This window comes from Scyliorhinus torazame, chromosome 20 (genome assembly GCF_047496885.1).
Source record: "Scyliorhinus torazame isolate Kashiwa2021f chromosome 20, sScyTor2.1, whole genome shotgun sequence".
NCBI lineage: Eukaryota > Metazoa > Chordata > Chondrichthyes > Carcharhiniformes > Scyliorhinidae > Scyliorhinus > Scyliorhinus torazame.
In genome coordinates, this window is record NC_092726.1 from 105,862,888 (window position 1) to 105,884,090 (window position 21,203).

Below are 21,203 nucleotides of genomic sequence, written 5' to 3' on the forward strand. Positions count from 1 at the left end.
GTTGGTGCCGGCGCAACTGCGCATGCGCGGATCCTGCGGTGCCCAGTTCGCGCCGGGTGCTGCAGCTGGAGCGGGGCCAGAATTAGACGTGGGACCGACCCCTTCACGTAAAATGTGATGGCGTTTACGATGGCGTGGACACTCGGCCGTGGGATCGGAGAATCCAGCCCCCTGTATTGATTGTCCTGAGAACATGCTTACACTTCAAACATTTTTTTTGTCGATCTGCAACAATGGTAATTACATTTGAAGTCAAGGTGTTATTCTAATAACAGAAAGAAACAGCGAATGAGGCAGTTCAGAGGAGCAGTTCAGACTGACATGCTGCAGTCTATGTGGGCTGGTTTAGAATATGGTTCGAGATGCCAGAAGCCGGACGGGTAGTAGCGATGGAATTGAAACATTGCCGCAGAGAAGAGAATCATCAGTTGCATTGTGCTGCAGGATGAACACGTGATGCAAGTGAAATGGGGGAGGGTGCTGAACACCCACGTGGTTAACGCTGTAGACCCTCATTGTAATAGTTTCTGGGAGAGGGCAACAATATGTTGAAGTGGAACGGCGGTGGTCAATATCGAATAGTAATTGCTGTAGAGATACGTCATTGGGAGTAGGCCAAGCTGCGGGTTCCTTGGAGGGCTTGAAAATGGTCCGGTAAAGGGAAGAAAATGAGATGGATGTTGCATGATGAGTGGAGGAATGATAGTGGAGGTGTGGAGGTGGTTATTGAGTTGGCAGAAGAGGTGGAAAAGTGGATAATGAAGGCAATGAAACGGCCTGGCTATAATTGCGTATATTCGAGTTTCAAAGGTTTGGTAGCCGTAAGGGAACGGATTAAGGCATTGTTGTCTGGAGAATGTGCAAGTGTGGGTGTGGACAGGGAGTGACATTAGGAGCGGTGGAGTGGAAAGCTTTGGTCAAGCGTTTTTTGGACAGGATGGCTGATTATTTGGAGGGGTTAATAGATTACTTGAAGATATGAGACAGAGGGTGTGGATAGGTATGGAGGGTAACCGACGACGATGATGTGCAGTGTGAAGGTATGTAGGGGGGAAGGGGTGTGACAACAGAAGGCCAAGGCGTTGAGGGTTTTTGTACTGGACCATGCTAGGACTGATTGGATAGATTGCGCTGGGGAGTGTCTGGACGACAGTGGACTATGGAGTTGGGAATAGACGGAACAGAAGGATTTAAGCAGTTGGAGGTGGACGTATATAGGAGTGAGTGAATGTTGTTTGGGGAAGCAGGGTGCAGGTACAGGCGGGGTGTTTATATACATATAGAATACATAGAAGATAGGAGCAGGAAGAGAACATTTGTCCCTTCGAGCCTGCTGCGCCATTTATCACGATCAGGCTGATCATCCAACTCAACAGCCTAATCCTGCTTTCTCCCCATAGCCTTTGATCCCATTCTCCCCAAGTGCTATATTCAGCCGCCACTTGAATATATTCAAAGCTTTAGCATCAACTGCTGCCTGTGGTAATGAATTCCACAGGCTCACCACTCTTTGTGTGAAGAAATGTATCCTTATGTCTGTCCGCAATGGTTTACCCTGAATCCTCAGGCTGTGACCCCTGGTTCTGGAGACACCCACCATTGGTAACATCTTCGCTGCATCTACCCTGTCTAGTCCTGTTAGGTTTTATCAGTCTCTATGAGATCCACCCTCATTCTTCTGAAATCCAGCGAGAACAATCCCAACCTAGACAAACTCTCCTCACATGACAATCCCGCAATCCTTGGAATTAATCTGGTAAACCTTCGCTGCACTCCCTCAAGAGCAAAAACATCCTTCCTCAGAGAAAGAGACCAAAACTGTATACAATACTCCAAGTGTGGCCTCACCAAGGCCCTGTACAATTGCAGCAACACATCCCTGCTTCTATATTCGAAACCTCTCGCAATGAAGGCCAACATACCATTAGCCTTCTTTTTTTTAAATTTGGAGTACCCAATTCATTTTTCCAGGTAAGGGGCAATTTGGTGTGTTCAATCCACCTAACCTGCACATCTTTGGGTTGTGGGGGCGACATCCCCGCAAACACGGGGAGAATGTGCAAAATCCACACGGACAGTGACCCAGAGCCGGGATCGAACCTGGGACCTCGGCGCCATGAGACTGCAGTGCTACCACTGCGCCACCGTGCTGCCCACCATTAGCCTTCTTTAACGCCTGCTGCACAAGCATACTTGCCTTCAGCGAATGGTGCGCAGGAACACCCAGGCCCCACTGCACACTCCCCTCTCCCAACCATTCAGCTAGTAATGTGCCTTTCTGTTTTTACTTCCAAAATGAATAACCTCACATTTATCCAAATTATACTGCATCTGCCATTAGTTTGTCCACTCGCCCAACCTCCAGATCTTGCTGTAGGATCCCTGCATCCTCGTCACAATTCACCCTCCCACCTAATTTGGAATCCTCTGCAAACCTTGAGGTGTTAGATTTTGTTCCCTCATCCAAATCATTCATATATATTGTGACTTGCTGGGGTCCCAGCACCGATCCCTGTGATATCTCACTGGTTACTGTCTGCCAACTTGAAAAGGATCTATCAACCCCCAGTCTTTGTTTCATCTCTGCCAATCAGTTTTCTATCTACCTCAATACATTTCCTCCAATCCCATGCGTTTTAATTTTGCACAATAATCTCTCATGTGGGACATTGTCAACCGCCTTATGAACGTCCAAATATATCACATCGACTGGCTCGCCCTTGTCAACTGTACTTGTGACCTCTTCAAAAATTATAACAGATTTATCAAGCATGACTTTCCCTTCATAACTCCATGCTGAGTCTCACTGATCTTGACACTGTCTTCTAAATATTCCGCTATTAAGTCCTTGATAATGGATTCAAGCATTTTCTCCACTACCGATGTTAGGCTGACTGGTCTATACGTCCCTGCTTTCTCTCTACCTCCCTTTTTGAATGTGGGAGAGACGTGAGCTACCCTCCAATCTGCAGGACAGTTCCAGAGTTTATAGAATCCCGGAAGATGACGACCAATGATCCACTGTTTCCAGAGCCACCTCTTTAAGCACTCCGGGATGCAGATTCTCAGGCCCTGGGGATTTATCCGCATTCAATTACATCAGTTTTCCAGCACCATTTATCTACTAATGTTTATCTCCCTCAGTTCTTCCTCTAACTGAACCTTTCATTCTCCAACATTTCTGGGATCTGATTGGTGTCCTCATTTGTGAATATAGAACCAAATTATGTATTCAATTGCTGAGCCATGTCTTTGTCCCTTATCATGCATTCCCCTGTTTCTGTCTGTCGTGGGCCCACATTTCATTTTACCAATCTCTTTCTCTTCACATATCTGTCGAAACCTTAAGCGCCAGTCTTTATGGTCCCTTCTAGCTTCCTTTTGTATTGTACTTTCCCTTCTTAATCAATCCCTTCGTCCTTCTTTGCTGAATTCTAAACTGCTCCCAATCCTCAACCCTATTATTTTTCTTGGCCGATCTGTATGCTTCTTCCTTGTCTCGTATGCTATTTATAATTTTCTTTGTAACCCATGGATTGGCCCTCTTACCCCCTTTCCTTTTGTGCCAGACAGGAATGAACAGTTGCTGTAGTTCCTCCATGCGTTCCTTGAATGTTTGCCATTGTCTATCCACTGTCATCCTTTAACGTAACTCTCCGCAATCCATCAAGGCCGACTCACGGCTCATATCCTCATAGTTCCCTTTATTCTGATTCAGCACACTAGTCTCCGAATCAACTATATATGACACCCCCTAATGTTTTTTGGCCCTTGGTATTTCTCAGCTCATACAGATTCCACATTGTCAGAGCTATATCCTTTCTCACTATTGTGTTAATTTCCTCTTAAACCAGCAATGCCACGCCAGGCCCTTTTCTTTTATACCTGTTCTCCCTAAATACTGAGAACTCTGGGACATTCAGTTCCCACCCGTGTCCACCCTACAGCCATATCTCCGTAGTCCCAATTATATCATGCGCATTGATATAGTTCTGCACGATTCTTCATCCACTTTATTTCAAATGCTCCGTGCATTAAGGCACAGAGCTTCAAAGTTGGTCTTTTTCACAATGTTTTTCTTGCTCCCAATATTTTTCTCCACTGCCCTGTTTGAATTTTGGCCTCTGTTTCTCCACGTATCACTTTTCTTATTCATTTTTCTACCTTTTGCTTTTGCCCTTGCGCCTTCGTGCGCTCTGTCTCCTTGCATGGGTTCCCACCCCCTTGGCATATTAGTTTAAACCGTCCCCAACCGGTCTCGGAAATACCCCCCCCCCCCGCCCCCCCCCCCCCCCACTCACCAGACATCAATTCCAGACCTGCCCAGGTTTAACCGGTCCAGTTTGTGCAGGTCCCACCTCCACCATAACCGGTCCCAATTCGCCAGGAATCTGAAACCATCCTCCTGACACCATCTCTTCAGCCACGTATTCACCCTATATATCCTGTCATTTCTCCTCTGACAGTAACGTGGCACCGGGAGTTATCCTGAGATCACTACCTTTGAGGTCCAATCTATTTGTGGAATGATCCAGAGCCATAGTGAGAAGCCATAGGAAGTGGGATCAGTTCCTGGAATGATCCAGAACAACAGGGAGAGTCTGGGGCAGTGGGATCTGTTTGTAGCATTATCCAGGGCATTAGGGAGAGGCTGGGGCAGTGGGATCTGTTCGTGCAATTTTCCACGACATTAGGGATAGGTTGGGGCAGTGAGATCTGTTTGTGGAATGATCCAGGACATTAGGGAGAGGCTGGGGCAGTGGGATATGTTTGTGGAATGATCCAGGACCATATAGAGAGTCTGGGCAGTGGGATCTGTTTGTGAAATTATCCAGGGCAATCGGGAGATTCTGGGGCAGTGGGATATGTTTGTGGAATGATCCAGTACAATAGAGAGAGGCTCGGGCAGTGACATCTGTTTGTTGAATGATCCAGGACCATAGAGAGAGGCTGGGGCAGTGGGATCTGTTTGTGGAATTAACCAGGACATTAGGGAAAGGCTAGGGCAGTGGGATCTGTTTGTTGAATGATCCAGTACAATAGGGAGAGTCTGGGCAGTGGGATCTGTTTGTGGAATTAACCAGTACAATAGGGAGAGTCTGGGGCAGTGGGACCTGTTTGTGGAATGATCCAGTAAAATAGGGAGAGTCTGGGGCAGTGGGATCTGTTTGTGGAATGATCCAGGACAATAGAGAGAGTCTGGGGCAGTGGGATCTGTTTGTGAAATGATCCAGTACAATAGAGAGAGTCTGGGGCAGTGGGACCTGTTTGTGGAATGATCCAGGACATTAGGGAGAGGCTGGGGCAGTGGGACCTGTTTCTGGAATGATCCAGTTCAATAGGGAGAGTCTGGGGCAGTGGGATCTATTTGTGGAACGATTCAGGACAATAGGGAGAGGCTGGAGAAGTGGGATCAGTTTGTGGAATGGTCCAGGGCAACAGGGAGAGGCTGGGGGAGTGGGATTAGTTTGGGGATTGACACTGGGCTACGGGGAGGGTGGGGCAGGGGGATTAGTTTGGGGAAAGAGACAGGGCTATGGGGAGAGAGTGAGGCAGTGGGATTAGTTTGGGGCTTGACACAGGGCTATGGGGGAGAGTGGGGCAGTGGGAAAAGTCTGGAGATTCATACAGGACAATGGAGGGGGAGAGTAGGGCAGTGTGATTAGTTTGTGGACTGATACAGGACGATGGGGAGGGAGTCGAGCAGTGGGTTTAATTTGCCACTTGATGCATGGCTTTTCGGAGTGAGCCGAGCAGTGGATTTAGTTTAGGGATTGATACACGGCTATGGGGGAGCGCACGACAGTGGGATTAGTTTGTGGATTGATACCGGGCTATGGGAAGGGAGTCGAGCAATGCGATTAGTTTGGGGATTGATACAGGTCAATGAAGAGGGAGCGGGGCAGTGGGATTAGTTTGGGGATTGATACAGGGCTATGGGGGAGCGCGCGGCAGTGGGATTAGTTTGTGGATTAATACCGGGCTATGGGAAGGGAGTCGAGCTGTGCGATTAGTTTGGGGATTGATACAGGTCAATGAAGAGGGAGCGGGGCAGTGACATTAGTTTGGGGATTGATACAGGTCAATGAAGAGGGAGCGGGGCAGTGGGATTAGTTTGGGGATTGGTACAGGGTTATGAGGAGAGAGTGGGACAGTGGAATTGGTTTGGGATTGATACAGGGCTATGGGGAGAGAGCAGGGCAGTGGGATTAGTTTGGGGATTGATACACGGCCATGGGGAGGGAGTCGAGCAGTGGCTTTAGTTTGGTGATTGATACAGGTCAATGGGGAGGGAGTCATGCAGTGGGACTAGTTTGTGGAGTGATACATCGCTATGGAGAGGGAGTCGAGCAGTGGGTTTAGATTGTAGATTGACACACGACTGTGTGGAGAGATCGGGGCAGTGGGATTCGTTTGTGGATTGATACAGTGCTCGGGGGAGGGGGTTGAGCAGTTGGATTAGTTTGCAGATTGATACAGGTCTATTGGGGAGAGTTGGGCAGTGGGATTTGTTTGTGGATTGATACAGGGCTATGAGGAGAGGGTGGGGCAGTGGGATTAGTTTGGGATTGATACAGGGCTATTGGGAGAGAGCGGGGCAGTGGGATTAGTTTGGGATTGATACAGGGCTATGGGGAGAGAGCGGGGCAGTGGGATTAGTTTGAGGATTGACACAGGGCTATATGGAGAGAGTTGGGCATAAGTACCTCATAAGTACATCCCTACCCTTGTGCTGTAGCCCTCTCGACATGAATGCAAACATTGCATTTGCCTTCACCACTGCCGACTGAACTTTCACGTTCACCTTAAGAGAACCTTACACACGGACTCCCAAGTCCCTTTGTGCATATGATTTCCTAAACATTTCCACATTTATAAAATAGTCAACGCCTGCATTCCTCCTTCCAAAGTGCATACCCTCATGCTTTTCCACATTGTATTCCATCTGCCACTTCATTGCCCACTCTCCGAGCTTGCCAAATCATTCTGCAGTCCCAGCTTCCTCAATACTATCGTTCCACTATTGAACTTTGTATCGTCTACAAACGTAGCAACAGTGCCTCATGTTCCTTCTGCCAGGTTATTAATGTTTGTGTGAAAATGTGTGATCTAAGCACAGACTCCTGAGGCACACCAGTAGTCACCGGCTGCCAGATTGAAAAAGACTCCTTTATCCGCACTATCTGTCTTCTGCCAGTCGGCCAATCCTCTGTTCATGCAAGGATCTTACACTTAACACCATGGGCTCTCCAGTCTCCTATGAGGCACCTTGTCAAGGCCTTCTGTAAAACTAAATAAATTCCCCTTTGGCTAACTTCCTTGCTCGCTCCTCAAAGAACTCTAACACATTTGTCAGACATGATCTCCCCTTGACGAAGCGGTGCTGACTCAGTCCTATTTTACCATGCACTTCCAAGTGCTCCGCGATCTCATATTCAATGATTGACTCTAAAATGTTACTAATGAAGGGGCTGGTTTAGCACACTGGGCTAAATCGCTGGCTTTGAAAGCAGACCAAGGCAGGCCAGTTCAATTACCGTACCAGCCTCCCCGAACAGGCGCCGGAATGTGGCGACTAGGGGCTTTTCACAGTAATTTCATTGAAGCCTACTCGTGACAATAAGAGATTTTCATTTCATGCGCGAAGTCAGTCTAACCAGCCCATAATTTTGCGTCTTCTGCCTCCCTGCCTTCTTAAACAGCAGTGCTACATTAGGGACTTTCCAGTCCTCTGGGACCCTTTCTGCCTTCAGTGATTCCTGAAAGATTACCACCACTGCCTCCATAATCTCCTCAGCTATCTATTTTATGATTTCCACATATGCTTTTCCACATTGTATTCCATATGCCACTTCATTGCCCACTCTTTGGAAGGAGGAATGCAGGCTTTGACTATTTTATAATGTGGATTTGTTCAGGAAATCATGTAGTCCATCCTTTCAGTGTCCCCAGAAACGTCTCCTTAGTGATGGTCACTGCAGTCCCCTCTGTTCCCTGATTTTCCTGGAGCACTCGCATCCCACTGGTGTCTTCCACTGTGAAGACTGGTTCAAATTAAATATTCACCTCCTCTGCCATGTCTTTCTTTCCTATTATTACTTCTCCAACCACATTTTCCAGTGCTCCCGTCTATGTTCTTGCCTCTCTCTTACCTTTTATGTATTGAAAAATATATATTCCTACATTATTTTATTCATAGCTAGTTGCCCTTATATTTAATCTTCTCCCGCCTTATTGCTTTTTCTGTTGTCCACTGCTCGCTATTAAAATTTTCCCAATCCTCTGGCTTCTCACTAATCCTCGCCACCTTTTCATCTTTTTATTTGGCTTGACTGCTGTCCTTGACTTCTCTCGTCAGCCATGGATGCCTTGTCCTTCACTTAGCATGTCTCCTCCTCCTTGGGATGAAATTCTGTTGTGCCTCCCGAATAACCCCCGAAAACTCCTGCGATTGGCGGTCCACTGTCTTCCTTGTTAGGCTCCATTTCCAAGCAACTCTGGCCATCCCCTCCCCCATGCCTTTGTATTTACCCTTATTTAATTGTAATACCGTTAGGTCTGATTCCATCTTCTCCCTCTCAAATTGAAGAATGTTTTCTATCATATTGTTGTCACTGCTTCCTAAGGGTTCATTCACCTTGACTTCCTTGACCAAGTCTGCCTCATTACAGAACACTGAATCCAGAATTGCCTGTCCCCGAGTAGGTTCTATCACAAGCTGCACCAAAAAGACACCTCTTAGACATTCCACAAATTCCTCTGCTCCTTGGATGTGACCACGTCTCTGTAACTCCTATCTATGACGTGTTCCGCCACCTGCATGCTCCTTAGTGCATCTGACTGCTGCTTCAACTGAACCACGCGGTTTGTGAGGAACTGCCATTGCTTACACTTTCTAAAGGCGTGGTGGACCGGAACGCTGGAATAGTCACAAATCTGCCACATCTCACAGTTAGAGCACTGCACCCCTCTGAGTGACATTTATGCACTAGTTAATTAATTCAAAATAAATGCTTACATTGTTATCAGATTCAGATATAATTTACGATATGGCCCTGGCGCTTGATTTTTACTGTTAAATGAAATGCTAAACATTAATCCCTGCCCTCAGGTTCAGCTGCTCCTCTACCTAGTTAATTTATTAGCTGCTGCAGTTCTATAGAACCTTGATTAGGCCACACTCAGAATGTGGGTTCAATTCTGGTCTCCACACCACCAGAGGGATGTGGAGGCTTTAGAGAGGGTATGGAAGAGTTTCCAATGATATTGTCTGGCATGGAGAAGGTTAGCTATTAGCGTCAGTTGGATGACAATGGTTAGCACTGCTGCCTCACGGCGCCGAGGTCCCAGGTTCGATCCCGCACTGGGTCACTGTCTGTGTTTGCGTGGGTTTCGCCCTCAGAACCCAAAGATGTGCAGGGTAGGTAGATTAGGTGCGCCAAATGGCCCCTTAATTGGATAAAATGAATTCTGTACTCTAAATTATTTTTTTTAAAGACAAAAGATGAACTCGGTTTGTTATCACTGATACTTCGGAGGTTGAGGGGCGACCTGATAGAAGCCTACAAAATTATGAGCGGCAGGGACAGAATGGATAGTCAGAGGCATTTTCCCAGCCTGAAAGAGTAAATTAAGAAGCGACAGAGATTTAAGTGTGGGGGGGGCAAAGTTTAGAGGAGATGTGCGTGGACGCTTTTTTACATAGAGGTTAGTTGGTGCCTGGAAGGCACTTCAGGAGGAGGCGGTGGAAACACGTACGATAGTGACGTTTCAAAGGCGCGTTGAGAAATAAGAGTAGCATGGGAATACAGGGAAACGGACGCCGGAAGTATGGAAGATTTAAGTTAGGTGGGCAGCATGTCCAGCACAGGCTAGAGGGCCGAAGGGCCTGTATCTATGTTGCACTTTTCTTTGTCCTTTATTCATTGACCTAACTATTTATATCAGGTATTGCTCATCCAGTAGTCATAAATCGTAACCAAAAATATATGTTTCAAGTGTTTGTCTTGAACAATGAAGACGAGGTAATGGGACTGAGAGACTGGAGGAGATAATCCCACACCTTCTGGGCTCGGCAGCTGAATACAAGGCATCATGTGTTCAACTATTAATATAATAATAATCTGTATTAATAAAAGTAATAATAATCTTTATTAAAGTCACGTGTAGGTTTACATTGACACTGCAATGAATGTGAAAAGCCCCTTAGTCGCCCACTCCGGCGCCTGTTCGAGTACTCTGAGGGAGAATTCAGATGTCCAATTCACCTAAAAGGGTGTCTTTCTGGACTTGTGGGTGGAAACTTGTGCACCAGGAGGAAGCCCGAACAGACACGTGGAGAACATGCAGACTCCGTTATAGACAGTGACGCAAGACAGGAATCGAACCTGGGACCCTGACGCTGTGAAGCAACAGTGCTAATAACTGTGCTACCGAGCCGCTCTTAAATCAGGAATCCTCAAGAATTGGGAGAGTGTCTGTGTCACGGAGAGCTATGAATCTGCTGTGTAATACTGAGAAATAAAATACCAAGGCCAGGAAAGTGTTTGATTCTCATACAATCTGCCAGCTCCAATCTTGATCATCACATTGGACCCCTAGCATTGGGCAGTCCATTAAACCATGGAAACATACTTTAATTGATAAATAATGAATGAAAGCAGTAGTGACTGATCATATTCGTATTGTGAAACTGTCAGTATTTTGCCGAGGACAAACCCGAGAGGATACAGAAGGGAACCAATAGGACCAGTATTCCGAACAACATCAGCGGGAGTTTGTGGTTATCCAGTTCTGGCAGTCAGATAGCCTCAATAATTTAAATAAATATGTAACAGAATATATAATTGTTTTTCAGGCCATTACTTCGATCACTCAAACAGCTGAGGCATCTCAGTAGAAACAGGCAGTGAGATCACAAGGTATTCCGCCAAATAGCAGCGATAATTCTAGTAATGAGTGGATTTAAAACGTGAAAGATAATTGCTGGTATTCATAGACATTTCTAAATGCATATTATTCCGAAAAGTACAAACATTTCTAGATATATTCAGTAATCGCTGGATTGAAAATAATCAGGTTCTTGTCAAGATGATTCGATTGAACAACAATCACAGTTTAGTTAATTGTGAGCCAAAATGCACATAGATACATAGATACATAGAAGATACGAGCAGGAGGAGATCTTTTGGCCCTTCGAGCCTGCTCCGCCATTCATTACGATCAAGACTGCTAATCCAACTCCATAGCCTAATCCTGCGTTCTCCCCATCGCCTTTGATCCCATTCTCCCCAACTGCTACATCCAGCCGCCTCTTGAATATATTCAAAGTTTTAGCATCAACTATTTCATGTGGTAATGAATTCCACAGGTTCACCGCTCTTTGTGTGAAGAAATGCCTCCTTATCTCTGTCCGAAATGGTTTACCCTGAATCCTGAGACCGACCCCTGGTTCTGGACACACCCATAATTGGTAACATCTTCCCTGCATCTACTCTGTCTAGTCCTGATAGAATTTTATCAGTCTCTATGCGATCCCCCTCATTCTTTTGAACTCCAGGGAGAACAATCCCAACCTAGTCAATTTCTCATCGTATGACAGTCCCGCCATCCCTGGAATCAGTCTGGTAAATTCACTGCACTGCCTACTTCCACATGTTCAATTTATTGTATTATTATTGTGAAGTCAGGATTTACAGACTTTATTTGAAATAAAATAATATTGTGATTATTGTCTGAACAATATTTAGAATACACCTAAGAGTATTGGAAGAAACAATCCTTTAATAATCGCACTGAAAGCTGCAATTAAATGTTCTTTGTTATTTGCCGTGTTCAATGGACTGAAAACTAATTTTATGCTTTATATCAATTTTGTGCAAAACATGACGGTGTAATATATATCATCCTAGATTCCATCACTGGAGTGCTTAGTTTTCTTTGGTAAAACAGGCAGAGAGAATTGTCACACTATTCGGTCATGGCACAACAATGATTGATGGAATAAAAACCTGAGATATAATTGCTGGTATTGTAGACATGGAAATTATTTCTCAATACATATTATTGTGACAAGTTAAAATACTTATACATAGCGTTAGTGATCAGTGGATTGAAAGTAATCAGTATCTTGCCATGATAATTCTTTTGGAAAATGAATTTCGCTTCAATGTCATGTACACGGTTCACCGTCCCGCGAGTCCCATTACCAGCACTGCATGCCCCCGCCGCAACAGGAATGTTGGTTCCCGCAGCCAGTCAATGATGTTTCCCATTGTGGCCACCCCACGCCAGCGAGAAACCCGCCGACATGGGGGCGCTGCCGGCGGAATTGGAGGATGCTGCCGAGGGAGAATCCCATTGATTGGGATTGTGAGCTGAACAAATGCATTTTTAATTGATGCTATTATTGTTGTGTGGTCAGGAATTACAGATTCTGTTCCACTGATTATCAATCTTCATTTGATTATGGTCTGAACAGTAATTGGAAACCGCTTGTGATTATTGGAATGACCAATTCTTTGGCAATCAGTAAAAAGTGCAATGAAATGCGTTTAGTTATTTGCTGTGTTTAATGGACTGAAAACTAATTTGGGATTTTCAATCAATGTTGCGCAAATAATAATTGGTCGTGTAATGTTTGTTGGACTTCAACATAATGAGCTATTCACTGATTTAATTCAATCACACAATTAATAAATGGGATAATTGATTATTCGACCAAACAATCAATTCAAGTTCACTCTGATTATTGGGATGAACTATGTTAACAGGTGACTAATCATCGACTGATCATCGACTGGTTCTGGGTGATTTATAGATAGAATAACAGATACCCAGTACTAAGTTATAGACTGGAACCTAATCGAGGGGGTCGGAGCAGTTTATATACAGAACAGCAGATACCGGGAATGAATTACAGCGTTGAATCGAATTAAAGATTTCGGGATGGTTTACATGTAGCATAACAAACAGACGGGCTAGATGTGCAGACTAAAACCCAATTAAGCGGTCCAGGGTGGATTATATAATAGAGAAATAACTTCCCATGAGTAAATTACACACTGTAATCTAATCGAGGGGTTCTGGGTGTTTGAGATACCGAATCGCAGATAACCGGGAGTGAGTTACAGATCGGAATCTAATCGAGGGGACTTTGTGTGGGGACGATGGCGTGAGTTGGTGCACGCACGGCGGTTCTTGCCAGAAGCTATTGGGTTTGGCCTTTTTGTTCTCTCTCCTCATAGCCCTTGAACGATCGCAAAACTAATTTCACGGTCCCTCTTGTGCCCGTGGCACTGTATGAATCCCCAAATTAATCCCTCTGTTCCTCTTGCTGCGCTTGGCCCTCTATCAATCAGCAAGCTAATCCCACTGACCGTCTTGCTGCCCATTGCCCTGTATGGATTCCTAAACTAATTCCACTGCCCCCATAGAATTCACAAATTTCATATAATCCCTCCAGTGCAGAAGGAGCCCGTTCAGCTCATCGATTCTACGTAGACCTTGCAAAGGACCACCCTACCTAAAGCCAATTCGGCACACCCACTATGGGCCAAGCCACCTAAACTGCACGTCTTTGCACTGAGCGAAGAAAGGGGAGCAACCGGAAACAACCTACGCAGATAATGGGAGAATGTGCAAACACCACTCAGAAAGTCACCCGAGGACAGAATCAAACTCGGGTCCCTCACTCTGTGAGGCAGCAGTGCAAACGACTGTTTCGTCGTACGGCCTGCTGCCCGTTGCCCTGTATCACTCTCTCGCCACAGTCGTGTATAAATCTTCCCCAGTCTCTCCGCATAACCATATATCAATCCCCAAAACATTCCCTCTGCCCTGCTCTATCCCCATAACCATGTATCAAAGTCAAATAAATCTCACTGCCTCACTCTCTCCCCATGGCCATGTATCCTAAAGCTAATCCCACTGCTGCACTCTCCTCCCATCACCCTGTATCAATCCCAAAGCTAATGCCACTGCCTCACTCTCTCCCCATAACCATGTATCCCAAAGCTAATCCCACTGCTGCACTCCTCCCATCACCCTGTATCAATCCCAAAACTAATCCCATTGCCTCACTCTCCCCCATAGCCATGTATAAATCCCAATATCAATCCCACTGCCTCACTCTCTCCCCATCGCCCTGTATTAATTCAAAACAAATACCACTGCCTCACTCTCTCCCCATAACCATGTATATGTTTCAAACCAATTCCACTGCCCCGCTCTCTCCCCATGACCATCTATTAATTCCCCAAATAATCCCACTGTCTCACTCTCTCCCCGGAACCATGTGTGAGTTTCAAACCAATTCCACTGCCCCCTCTCTCCCCATGACCATCTATTAATCCCCAAAATAATCCCACTGCCTCACTCACTCCCATAACCATGTATAAGTTTCAAACCATTTCCATTGCCCCGCTATCTCCCCATGACCATCTATTGATGCCCAGAATAATTCCACTGCCTCGCTCACTCCCCATGACCATGTATCAATTACACATTAATAATACCCGCTCTCTACCCATGGTCATGTATTAATAGCCAAACTAATCTCTCGCTCTCGCTCTCTCCCCCAAAAACTGTATCATTCCCAAGCTAATCCACCTGCCTCACACTCGAACCATAGCTCTGTATCAATCCGGAAATAAATCTCAATATCCCGCTGCCGCCCCATAGACCATTTCCTTTCCACAATGAATTCCACTACACCACCCCCTCTGCATAATACTGCGAGAATCTCCAAAATAATATCACCAAGCAATTCACACTATCCCGCTCTCTCCACGTTGTCATATATCAATCAAGAAATTTATCTCACTACCCGACGCTCTAGCCATTTAGCTGCATCAGTACCCAAACTGATCCCACTATCCCGCTCTCTCCCCAGAGCCCTATACCAATCGCCAAAGTAATCGCACTGCCCTGAAGTATCCCGTATGCCAGTGTCACTCCCCAAACTTACCCCACTGTACAGCTCTCTCCCCAACATCCGATATCAATCCCTGAACCACTCCCACTGCATGTCCCTCTCCCCATAGCCCTGCATCAGTCCCCAAAACTAACCTCAATGCCCAGGTCCCTCCCGATAGCCCTGCGCCAATCCAAAGTGAATCCCATTGCACGGCCATCTCCAAATCACCCTGTACAAATTTCCAAATAATCTCATCGAACAAATCAGACTGTCCCACTCTCGCCACATAACCCTGAATAAATTCGCAAACTAAGCTCACTGCCCAAGCCAAAGAGAAAATGTTGGAAAATCTCAGCAGGTCTGGCAGCATCTGTAGGGAGAGAAAACAGCGGACGTTTCGAGTCCAGGTGTCCCTTTGTCAAAGCTTTGACAAAATCAAAGATTTCTGCAATTGAAAGCTTCGAAGGTGAAGATACTGAATACAGTTAAGAAGGAATGGTGGATGTCGAGACTGTAAAAGTGTCAGAGGTCATTAGAGAACTTTGGTGTATGGTGTTGACTTAGATCCAAACAACTGGGGAAACTTGGGGCAAATTCACCAAAGGTTTCGTCAAACGTCGTTAGTTTCTGGATATTTTTCAAACAAAGAAATATAGAATGCCTCCAATGCAGAAGATTGTGTTTTGGCCCATTGTACTACACTGACCCTGTGAGAGAACATCATACCTCAGTCCACTCCGCTGCACTCTCCCCACAAACCCACCTAACCTCTAAACCTTTGGACATGGAGGCGCAATAATTTTTGGTATGGTCAAACCACCTAACGTGCACGGATTTGGATACGATGGGGAAATTTTATTTAGCATGGCAAATCTACCTAACCTTTGAACTGTGGGAGGAAACTGGGTCACCCGGAGGAAATCCAGACGCAGCGAGAACGTGCAAAGTACAGACAGACAGTCAGGAAGGCCTTAATGGAGAAAAGTGAGGTATTAACACAGAAAGGTTCAGGGAAGGAATTCCAGAGATGGAGTCCATGCAGTTGACGGCAGAACCACTGATGGTGAAACAATTAAAAGTGTGGATTCTCAGGATTTAATGAAAAGTGATATTGGAGGATGGTGAGACTGGAGAACATTGGGAGGGCTCAATCATACCCGAACCAGTTTCCATTGTTCGCCTGAAAGCTTTCCTCAAATCTCCTCTTGATTCTTCGGAACTCCAGGGAAAGCAGCACTTGCTTGTGTTTTTTCACCAGAATTTACCAATTTCCGAACTGGTAACATTCAGGTAAATCTACACTGCACATAAATATACATTACCTCCCTCCCTCCACCTCCGAGACCGACAAGTTTCTTTGACCCTCCACTGTATCCAGATTTTTTCTATTTAGAAAGACATCTGTTCTCTTCTTTTTAAAATGGGAGACACACATTTGCCAAAAATCCATCTTTGGCTATTGGGCCCTTGATCTTCAGGCATTATAATATGTCTGCATTACTGTTTACTGCTGCCGATGTGCGTGCACGTTGGCGAACATTATATCTCTTTATCTCCATTCATTACTAAATAGTCAAACTGACACGCGTGTGGATGCGCACACACATGTATACACACACAAGCACACACATACGTGAACACACAAACAGGCAGAGACACTGACGCGCGCACACACAGACACGCTGACACATACACTGACAGACAGACACACTGGCACACACGCACAAATTCACATACATATACACATTCTGACACAAACACAATTACATGCGCACACACACAAACACACACAAATAAATTTGTTAGCACTGAAGTGACGAGAAATCTCTTAACCCAGGTAGTAGTGAGTCTATTAATGTCACCACCACAGAAAGTAGTCGGAGCCAAAATGTTGTGCATTTTCGAGAACGTCTTCGATGAACCTCTTGGCACTAAGGGGACCAAGGGACATTCGGGGAAGGTGGGAACAGGGGATTGAACTTCATGATCAGCCACGGTAGCACAGTGTATAGCGCAGTTGCTTCACAGCTCCAGGCTCCAAGGTTCGATTCCCGGCTCGGTTCAATGTCCACGCGGAGTCTGCACGTTCTCCACGCGTCTGCATGTGTTTCCTCCGGGTGCTCCGGTTTCATCCCACAGTCCAAAGATGTGCAGGTTAGGTGGGTTGGCCATGATAAATTGCCGTTAGTGTCAAAAACGGTTAGGTGGGGTTGCTAGGTTATGGATGTGGCCTTAAGTATGGTGCTAATTCCAAGGGCCGGTGAAGACTCGATGGGCCGAATGGCGTCCTTCTGTGCTGTAACTTCTAATTCTATTCTCTGATCATGAAGAGCGGCCACGCATGCTCATACTGCCGGACGGCCTATTCCGACTTCTAGTTTATATGTATATTTCGACATAGGTTTATCAGAGATGGTGAACCCAATTGCACATTCCACGCCCCCACCCCACCCCCACATCACTGTTTATTTGGGAAAACTTTCGCTCAACCCTGACCCTCATTTACCACACTCCCATGGTATTCGAGGCAAGGTACTAACATGGATTGACGATTGGCTGTCAGGCAGAAGGCAGAAAGTTGGGATAAAAGGTTCTTTTTCGGAATGGCAACCGGTGACGAGTGGTGTCCCGCAGGGTTCAGTGTTGGGGCCACAGTTGTTCTCTTTATATATTAACGATCTTGATGACGGGACTGGGGGCATTCTGGGTAAGTTTGCCGATGATACAAAGATAGGTGGAGGGGCAGGTAGTACGGAGGAGCTGGGGAGGCTGCAGAAAGATTTAGACAGTTTAGGAGAGTGGTCCAAGAAATGGCTGATGAAATTCAACGTGGGCAAGTGCGAGGTCTTGCACTTTGGAAAAAAGAATAGAGGCGTGGACTATTTTCTAAACGGTGACAAAATTCATAATGCTGAAGTGCAAAGGGACTTGGGAGTCCTAGTCCAGGATTCTTTAAAGGTAAACTTGCAGGTTGAGTCCGTAATTAAGAAAGCAAATGCAATGTTTTCATTTATCTCAAGAGGCTTGGAATATAAAAGCAGGGATGTACTTCTGAAGCTTTATTAAGCATTAGTTAGGCCCCATTTAGAATACTGTGAGCACTTTTGGGCCCCACACCTCAGCAAGGACATACTGGCACTGGAGCGGGTCCAGCGGAGATTCACACGGATGATCCCAGGAATGGTACGCCTAACATACGATGAACGTCTGAGGATCCAGGGATTATATTCATTAGAGTTTAGGAGGTTGAGGGGAGATCTAATAGAAACTTACAAGATAATGAGTGGACGTAGGCAAGTTGATTCCATTAGCAGGGGAGACTAGGAGCCGGGGGCACAGCCTTAGAATAAAAGGGAGTCACTTCAGAACAGAGATGAGGAGAAGAGAACAGAGAGTGGTGGGTCTGTGGAATTCATTGCCACAGAGGGCGGTGGAGGCCGGGGCGTTGAGTGTCTTTAAGACAGAAGTTGATAAATTCTTGATTTTTCGAGGAATTAAGGGCTATGGAGAGAGAGAGGGTAAATGGAGTTGAAATCAGCCATGATTGAATGGTGCAGTGGACTCGATGGGCCGAATGGTCGTACTCCCGCTCCTATGTCTTATGGTCTTATGGTCTTATCAGGGGACACTGTTGGTTAACCCAGCTCATCATTTCCCCAACCCTCCCCACACCGATTATCAGGGAACCGTTTATGTCGGCTAGCTCTCCGCCCACCCCCCCTCCTCAGCGCACCTGCACCCCACCCCAATTTTTTCAGGGACACTGTCGCTGATCGCTGCTCCTTACCATCCTCACCCCTTGTTTCTTGGGAACCCTGTCGATGCACTCTGTCACTCATCCTCTTCCACCTCCTGAGTATCAGCGGCGGACACGGTCGGTGATCTCTGACCCTCATTCCCGCGCCCAAGCCCTGTTTAACTGCAGTCACTCTCGGCAAACTCTGTTCCGCATTCCCCACTCCGCCATTTTTCCGGGTCACAGCCAGTGATGTGTGTCCCATATTTCCTCCCCCTCCATCTGTTTATTAGGGGCACACGGCGGACTCGTTCCCTCATCAACCCTTTTTTGGTGGACAGTGTGGGTTACCTCTGGCTCTGATCCACCTCCCACCTCCTCGAATTTTGTGCTACATGTCTGAAAAGGAAAATATCGCCACAGAATAAATTTGGCACTTGAGCAATTTGAAAACATTGAACCATAATTTATGCAAGTGAATTCAGTGATTTTTAGATCTGTTTGTCATTTTTATCAACGACCTAGAGGAGGGCGCAGAAGGGTGGGTGTGTAAATTTGCAGACGACACTAAAGTCGGTGGTGTTGGCGACAGTGCGGAAGGGTGTAGCAGGTTACAGAGGGATATAGATAAGCTGCAGAGCTGGGCTGAGAGGTGGCAAATGGAGTTTAATGTAGCGAAGTGTGAGGTGATTCACTTTGGAAGGAATAACAGGAATGCGGAATATTTGGCTAATGGTAAAGTTCTTGGAAGTGTGGATGAGCAGAGGGATCTAGGTGTCCATGTACATAGATCCCTGAAAGTTGCCACCCAGGTTGATAGGGTTGGGAAGAAGGCCTATGGAGTGTTGGCCTTTATTGGTAGAGGGATTGAGTTCCGGAGTCATGAGGTCATGTTGCAGCTGTCCAAAACTCTGGTACGGCCGCATTTGGAGTATTGCGTACAGTTCTGGTCACCGCATTATAGGAAGGACGTGGAGGCTTTGGAGCGGGTGCAGAGGAGATTTACCAGGATGTTGCCTGGTATGGAGGGAAAATCTTATGAGGAAAGGCTGATGGACTTGAGGGTGTTTTCGTTAGTGAGAAGAAGGTTAAGAGGAGACTTAATAGAGGCATACAAAATGATCAGGGGGTTAGATAGGGTGGACAGTGAGAGCCTTCTCCCACGGATGGAAATGGCTGGCACGAGGGGACATAACTTTAAACTGAGGGGTAATAGATATAGGACAGAGGTCAGAGGTAGGTTCTTTACGCAAAGAGTAGTGAGGCCGTGGAATGCCCTACCTGCTACAGTAGTGAACTCGCCAACATTGAGGGCATTTAAAGGTTTATTGGATAAGCATATGGATGATAATGGCATAGTGTAGGTTAGATGGCTTTTGTTTCGGTACAACATCGTGGGCCGAAGGGCCTGTACTGCGCTGTATCGCTCTATGTTCTATATGTTCTATGTTTTCCGATTCATAATGAGGATGCTGCTGTTCCTCCACGTCCTCCCGGCCATGACGAGCTGCTTCAGTTTTCCCTGCGGCGGCTTCTGCTCCCCCCAACACCCCCCCCTCCCCGTGTTAGCACTTGAACCCGCTCCTCTGTCCAGCCACTGCCCTGGGGGGTAAATAGCCGCGTCCCAGATTAACAGGTTGAGGCATAAACATAAACGCACAGCTGCCTGTGCGCATGTGAGAAAGGTCTCTCTCCCAGACGGCAGACCGCAGACCATCGAATCATCGACACCCTCAACCCTGCCAATGCATGAACGATAACCCAAGGTGGCTACCTAATTTCTCACCTGGAAATAAAAGATGGCTACTGACCCCCTACGCTGGAAAGACTACATGGGCGTTAACCATCTCCCCTGGAAACGTAAGAGGGCCGTCAACCTGCAATGCAGGATGACCAATCAGTGAGGCTGGCTGGTAACAGAAGTTTGAGTGGCCAATGGGAGGTAACAGATGACGTGTCTGGGGGTTTCTCTCTCAGCATTTAATCAATTGCATAATTGGCGTAAAGGGAAATTTCAGCACACTCGTCAACTGCTGTCTAAACTGAGTCTGTGTCACGGCATAAATCACAGTGTTTGTGCAGAAGCTCAGGAGCTGCAACATGAAACCCAATTCTGAAACATATAGAGCTAATGAGACAGAGGTAGCGTTCAGATATAACATCCGGTTCCACATAGAATAAACCATTAACATTAACCATAAGAAGATAAAATTGGTTGAGATAATGAATAGCAAAATGATGGATTTCCTCCGACTCTCCATTTCTGGGTCTCTGGGACTCTCCCCACTGCTGTGAGCCCGGAGTCTCTTGCGGGCCCTGCTGCTCACTGCAATGTGTCTGACGGTGAAACAATTGAGCAGCAGAATCAGGACAAATGGTACACACGGGGTTAGAATAATATGGAGAAGCTCGATTGATGACCACACCAGCGAGAACTGAACAATCACTGCGACATCACAAAACCAGGGGTCGTTCCACAGCGAATACCGACCTGTGAACATAAAATACCAGAAGATGTTCTTCAAACAGCTCAGCACAGTCACTGTTCCC